The following is a 7807-nucleotide window of genomic DNA, read 5'->3' on the forward strand; positions in this document are numbered from 1 at the left end:
TAATAGTTGTAGCCCGATGTTCTTGTTCTCACTTTGGTGAGAAGCGAACATTACTAATCCGTAAGCATAACATGCTTCTTTATGTTGCATGTTAGCCGCTTTTTCTAAATCACGAAGTCCAATATTCGGATATATTGAGTCAAAATAATTTCTTAACCCATTGCGTAAAATAGCATTTGGGTTCCCCGCAATATATGCGTCAAAGTAAACACATCGTAACTTATGGATTTCCCAATGTGATATCCCCCATCTTTCGAACGAAAGCCTTTTATAAACCAAGGCATTCTTGGAACGTTCTTCGAATGTCTTACAAACTGATCTCGCCTTAAATAGTTGTGCCGAAGAATTCTGACCGACTCTAGATAAGATTTCATCAATCATGTCTCCGGGTAGGTCTCTTAAAATATTGGGTTGTCTATCCATTTTATGTTTTTATACTGTAAAATAGACAAGAGTTAGATTCATAAAAAAAATTACTTATTAATACAAGCAATTTTTACATATATCATCAAGCATAAGCACACTATATTACATATATTACACTACACGAATACAACTATCTTATTCCAACTCGCTCGTTTCTTCTTCTTCGGTTTTGGTTCGTTTTGCCAAGTTTCTAGGGATATATGATGTTCCCCTAATTCGAGCCGTCGTTTTCCACATTGGTTTAGAAAAACCTGGTGGTTTAGAGGTTCCCGGGTCATTGTTACAACTTAAGGGCTTCGGGGGTTGACGATACATATAAAGTTCATCGGGGTTGGAATTAGATTTCTCTATTTTTATGCCCTTTCCCTTATTATTTTCTTTTGCCTTTTTAAATTCAGTTGGGGTAATTTCTATAACATCATCGGAATTCTCATCGGAATTCGATTCATCGGAGAATTGGTAATCCTCCCAATATTTTGCTTCCTTGACGGAAACACAATTGACCATAATTAACCTTGGTCGGTTGGTTGAGAATTTTCTTTTACTTAACCGTTTTATTATTTCCCCCACCGGTTCTATTTCCTCCTCCGGTTCCTCCTCTTCCGGTTCTGATTCTTCTTTCGGTTCCGACTCTTCTTCCGGTTCCTCTTCGGGAACTTGTGAATCAGTCCACGAATCATTCCAATTTACATTTGACTCTTCATTATTATTAGGTGAGTCAATGGGACTTGTTCTAGAGGTAGACATCTATCACATAATATCAAACGCGTTAAGAGATTAATATATCACATAATATTCACATGTTAAAAATATATAGTTTCCAACAAAATTTGTTAAGCAATCATTTTTCAAGTAAACACGGTCGAAGTCCAGACTCACTAATGCATCCTAACAAACTCGATAAGACACACTAATACAAAATTCTGGTTCTCTAAGACCAACGCTCGGATACCAACTGAAATATCCCGTTCTTATTGATAAAAAACGTTCCATATTAATTGATTTCATTGCGAGGTTTTGACCTCTATATGAGACATTTTTCAAAGACTGCATTCATTTTAAAACAAACCATAACCTTTATTTCATCAATAAAGGTTTAAAAAGCTTTACGTAGATTATCAAATAATGATAATCTAAAATATCCTGTTTACACACGACCATTACATAATGGTTTACAATACAAATATGTTACATCGAAATCAGTTTCTTGAATGCAGTTTTTACACAATATCATACAAACATGGACTCCAAATCTTGTCCTTATTTTAGTATGCAACAGCGGAAGCTCTTAGTATTCACCTGAGAATAAACATGCTTTAAACGTCAAAAAAAAATGTTGGTGAGTTATAGGTTTAAACTATATATATCAAATTGTAACAATAGACCACAAGATTTCATATTTCAATACACATCCCATACATAGAGATAAAAATCATTCATATGGTGAACACCTGGTAACCGACATTAACAAGATGCATATATAAGAATATCCCCATCATTCCGGGACACCCTTCGGATATGATATAAATTTCGAAGTACTAAAGCATCCGGTACTTTGGATGGGGTTTGTTAGGCCCAATAGATCTATCTTTAGGATTCGCGTCAATTAGGGTGTCTGTTCCCTAATTCTTAGATTACCAGACTTAATAAAAAGGGGCATATTCGATTTCGATAATTCAACCATAGAATGTAGTTTCACGTACTTGTGTCTATTTTGTAAATCATTTATAAAACCTGCATGTATTCTCATCCCAAAAATATTAGATTTTAAAAGTGGGACTATAACTCACTTTTATAGATTTTTACTTCGTCGGGAAGTAAGACTTGGCCACTGGTTGATTCACGAACCTATAACAATATATACATATATATCAAAGTATGTTCAAAATATATTTACAACACTTTTAATATATTTTGATGTTTTAAGTTTATTAAGTCAGCTGTCCTCGTTAGTAACCTACAACTAGTTGTCCACAGTTAGATGTACAGAAATAAATCGATAAATATTATCTTGAATCAATCCACGACCCAGTGTATACGTATCTCAGTATTGATCACAACTCAAACTATATATATTTTGGAATCAACCTCAACCCTGTATAGCTAACTCCAACATTCACATATAGAGTGTCTATGGTTGTTCCGAAATATATATAGATGTGTCGACATGATAGGTCGAAACATTGTATACGTGTCTATGGTATCTTAAGATTACATAATATACAATACAAGTTGATTAAGTTATGGTTGGAATAGATTTGTTACCAATTTTCACGTAGCTAAAATGAGAAAAATTATCCAATCTTGTTTTACCCATAACTTCTTCATTTTAAATCCGTTTTGAGTGAATCAAATTGCTATGGTTTCATATTGAACTCTATTTTATGAATCTAAACAGAAAAATTATAGGTTTATAGTCGGAAAAATAAGTTACAATTCGTTTTCGTAAAGGTAGTCATTTCAGTCGAAAGAACGACGTCTAAATGACCATTTTAGAAAACATACTTCCACTTTGAGTTTAACCATAATTTTTGGATATAGTTTCATGTTCATAATAAAAATCATTTTCTCAGAATAACAACTTTTAAATCAAAGTTTATCATAGTTTTTAATTAACTAACCCAAAACAGCCCGCGGTGTTACTACGACGGCGTAAATCCGGTTTTACGGTGTTTTTCGTGTTTCCAGGTTTTAAATCATTAAGTTAGCATATCATATAGATATAGAACATGTGTTTAGTTGATTTTAAAAGTCAAGTTAGAAGGATTAACTTTTATTTGCGAACAAGTTTAGAATTAACTAAACTATGTTCTAGTGATTACAAGTTTAAACCTTCGAATAAGATAGCTTTATATGTATGAATCAAATGATGTTATGAACATCATTACTACCTCAAGTTCCTTGGATAAACCTACTGGAAATGAGAAAAATAGATCTAGCTTCAAAGGATCCTTGGATGGCTTGAAAGTTCTTGAAGCAGAATCATGACACGAAAACAATTTCAAGTAAGATTTCCACTCGAAATAAGATTGTTATAGTTATAGAAATTGAATTAAAGTTTGAATATGATTATTACCTTGTATTAGAAATATAACCTACTGTAAGTAACCAAGGTTTCTTGATCTTGGATGATTACTTGGAATGGATTTAGAAAACTTGGAAGTAAACTTGCAATCTTGGAAGTATTCTTGATTTTATGAAACTAGAACTTTTGGAATTTATGAAGAACACTTAGAACTTGAAGATAGAACTTGAGAGAGATCAATTAGATGAAGAAAATTGAAGAATGAAAGTGTTTGTAGGTGTTTTTGGTCGTTGGTGTATGGATTAGATATAAAGGATATGTAATTTTGTTTTCATGTAAATAAGTCATGAATGATTACTCATATTTTTGTAATTTTATGAGATATTTCATGCTAGTTGCCAAATGATGGTTCCCACATGTGTTAGGTGACTCACATGAGCTGCTAAGAGCTGATCATTGGAGTGTATATACCAATAGTACATACATCTAAAAGCTGTGTATTGTACGAGTACGAATACGGGTGCATACGAGTAGAATTGTTGATGAAACTGAACGAGGATGTAATTGTAAGCATTTTTGTTAAGTAGAAGTATTTTGATAAGTGTCTTGAAGTCTTTCAAAAGTGTATAAATACATATTAAAACACTACATGTATATACATTTTAACCGAGTCGTTAAGTCATCGTTAGTCGTTACATGTAAGTGTTGTTTTGAAACCTTTAGGTTAACGATCTTGTTAAATGTTGTTAACCCAATGTTTATAATATCAAATGAGATTTTAAATTATTATATTATCATGATATTATCATGTATGAATATCTCTTAATATGATATATATACATTAAATGTCTTTACAACGATAATCGTTACTTATATGTCTCGTTTCGAAATCATTAAGTTAGTAGTCTTATTTTTACATATGTATTTCATTGTTAATACACTTAATAATATATTTACATATCATTTAACATAATTAACCAAGTGTATCAATATCTTAATATGATTCATATGTACCTAGTAAGACGTTGTTATAACGATAATCGTTATATATATCGTTTTCGAGTTTCTTAAATTAATAGTCTCATTTTTATGTATATAACTCATTGTTAAAATACCTAATGAGATACATACTTATAATAAAATCATGTTAACTATATATATAACCATATATATGTCATCGTATAGTTTTTACAAGTTTTAATGTTCGTGAATCACCGGTCAACTTGGGTGGTCAATTGTCTATATGAAACCTATTTCAATTAATCAAGTCTTAACAAGTTTGATTGCTTAACATGTTGGAAACACTTAATCATGTAAATAACAATTTCATTTAATATATATATAAACATGGAAAAGTTCGGGTCACTACACATTAGGTGTTACTTCATCTTCCCCACACTTAGGCGTTTTATTATTGTTAAGCACTACCGTTGGAGTTGGTAAAACAATATGCTTCTCATCGATCATTTTTATCGGTTCAACGGTTTTGGTTGGTGGAGATTTAGACTTTCGACTCACAAAGGTGATCGATTTTCATCATTACTAAGTGTCATTCTACCCTCTCTTACATCAAATAACGCCCTGGTGGACGCTAAGAATGGTCGACCTAAAATTAGAGGAATGTTTGAGTCCTCTTCTATGTCAATGACAATAAATTCAACTAAAAAGGTTAAATTACCCACTTGAATGGGTAGGTTGTCAGCAATTCCAACTGGGTGCTTAATGGTTTGATCAAAGAGTCGAACACTCATTTCCGTTGGACTTAACTCACCTACTCCTAATCTCTTATATAATGAAAGAGGCATAACACTTATACTCGCACCTAAATCTGCTAGTGCATCATACATGACACAATCACTAAGTAGACAAGGAACAATAAATTTACCCGGATCACCCAACCTGGGTGGAGGTTTTGGTGGAACTGTCTTCACCGGGTTTACTTTTACGGTTTTTGTTTCTTGTACCTTCTTATTCTTCTTTTTTTTTCTAAGGTATCACAAATTTTATTACCTATCATTTGCTCATACTCAACTCCTTTTCTTGGAAACGGGATGGGTGGTCTGTATGGTGCCACCACTGGTTTTACATACTCGAGTGATGGTGGTGGTATAACTTTTTCATTGTTACTCACATCTAAAACCTTCCCATCTTCTGATGCTGGTTTTTCAGAATTCGTTGACATCATATTAACATTCTCATTCCGAGGATTTACTTCAGTATTACTCGGTAGCTTTCCTTGTTCCCTCTCATACATCATGCTAGCAAGAGTACCTACGTGTTTTTCTAGATTCAAAATGAAAGCTTGTTGAGTTCTTAATGACTGATCAAACCTCTCATTTGTTTGGGTTTGAGATGTAATAAATTGTGTTTGAGATTCCATTAGCTTTGCCATCATTTCTTCTAGATTTGACTTTTTCTTTTCGATTTGTTGTGGTGGTTTATACAAGCTAGGTCTTTGTTGATTGAAAGTGTTGTTTTGAGTTGGTTGGTTATTCGAACCTTGTTGGTTGTACGAGTTGTTGTGTGGTCCATTTGGATTAATAAGAATGTTTTGATTTCGATAGAAGTTTGGCCTTGGCGGTTGATAATTATTTTGATAATTATTTCCCGGCCTTTGGTTCATGTAGGAAACATTCTCACATTGTTCCATCGTTTGTTCAACATTACAATCTTTCATTAAGTGTGGTCCACCGCATTGCTCACAACTGATTCGTATTGCGTGAATATCTTTAGTCATCTTTTCCATTCATCTTTCGAAAGCATCTATTTTTGCGGAAACGGAATCAAAGTCATGGCTAGAATCGGCTCTAGCCGCTTTAGATGAACGAAAGATATCTTTTTCCTGATGCCACTCATGTGAGTGAGAGGCTGTGTTATCAATAATTTTGTGAGCTTCAGTTGCGGTTTTCTTCATAATGGAACCACCAGCTGCTGTGTCGATGTCTTTTCGTGTAGCGACGTCGACACCTTGGTAGAATATTTGTACTATTTGATAAGTGTCTAAACCGTGTTGAGGACATCCTCTCAACAACTTTCTGAATCTTATCCACGCTTCATATAAAGTTTCATTTGGCTTTTGTGTGAACGTAACAATTTCTCCTTGAAGTCTCACGGCTTTAGATGCCGGAAAGAATCTTTTAAGAAATTTCTCAACTAAGACATCCCATGTGTCAATCGCTCCTTCGGGTAACGATTCTAACCAATCTTTGGCTTCTCCCTTTAAAGTCCAGGGAAACAACATGAGATAGATCTGTTCATCCTCAACTTCTCTGATTTTGAATAGAGTACAGATCCTATTAAAGGTTCGAAGATGTTCGTTTGGATTTTCTTTTGGCGTACCACTATATTGGCATTGATTAGTTACCATGTGTAGGATTTGTCCTTTGATTTCATAATCTGGCGCATTAATATCTGGCTTAATAATGGCGTATCCTTAGCCCGTGCGTGTGGCTCTCATTCGATCTTCCATACTTAGAGGTTCCGTTACTTCCATAATTGAATTTGTTGAATACGAATCACTAGAGGATTCTGATTTAACGGTTTGTGGTTCAGGAGGAATGATTAGTGGTTCTGGATCTTGGAATTGTCCTTGAATATCCTCCGGGTTCTCGATAGTGAAATTGGGTTCAAAAGATGGATTATCGGAAATTCGAATTGGAGTACTTGTTCAACTAGATGATGATTCTAAATAAAAATCAACGGCGGCAATATTGGCTAGATGTCTTAATCGAGTTACAGGTGGTGAACGTATGAAAGGTGGTGAACGTTTTGCTCGGTGCATTCACTGAATATCTTATTAGTTATAAAAATAAAAATTATATAAGTTATCAAATTAATAGACTTTTCTGCTTTTGCTCATGTTTCGAATAGCCAAAAGATGCAGCAGGGAGTCAGGATCCTTTAAGTCAGAAAATCCACAACTCAGCCACTAACAAATCCAACTATTACTACGAAGCAGAAAATTTTGGATGTCTATCAATTTAACCGCTTAAAATAATTTTTCCGTCGAAGTTTAAAGAAAATAAAGAAAATTCTATGTCCTAAAAACTAGAGCGTAGAAATGAGAAAGAAAAAGCGCGTCGAGAAATAAGAGTCGAAAAACAAACGTCGAAAAATAAAAAGATCGAAAAATAATAATAAGAAAGTAAAGCGTCGAATCTTAAAAGTCTAAAAACTAAAAATTAAAACTTGCGTCTAGAGTTCGTATGTCTGATGTGCTTTGCTTATCGGTGATGGATGAAGATACTATACAGATGATGTTTTACTCGGACAACAGAATTGAAAAGGAATACATGGACTTGGTAAGTTCTAAAAATCATCAACATGGGGATGGTTCAAGTCTCAAACCTTCTTCAT

The 7807-nt window shown here is 33.7% G+C and overlaps 1 non-coding gene across 1 annotated transcript; it reads left to right on the forward strand.

Moving 5' to 3' along the window:
• The first annotated feature begins 6453 nt into the window (after window positions 1-6453).
• LOC139894785 (small nucleolar RNA R71) lies at window positions 6454-6560 on the forward strand. The gene has a single exon (XR_011775269.1). It is a non-coding gene; the product is annotated as a small nucleolar RNA R71 (small nucleolar RNA).
• Window positions 6561-7807: the final 1247 nt, after the last annotated feature.

This window comes from Rutidosis leptorrhynchoides, chromosome 2 (genome assembly GCF_046630445.1).
Source record: "Rutidosis leptorrhynchoides isolate AG116_Rl617_1_P2 chromosome 2, CSIRO_AGI_Rlap_v1, whole genome shotgun sequence".
NCBI lineage: Eukaryota > Viridiplantae > Streptophyta > Magnoliopsida > Asterales > Asteraceae > Rutidosis > Rutidosis leptorrhynchoides.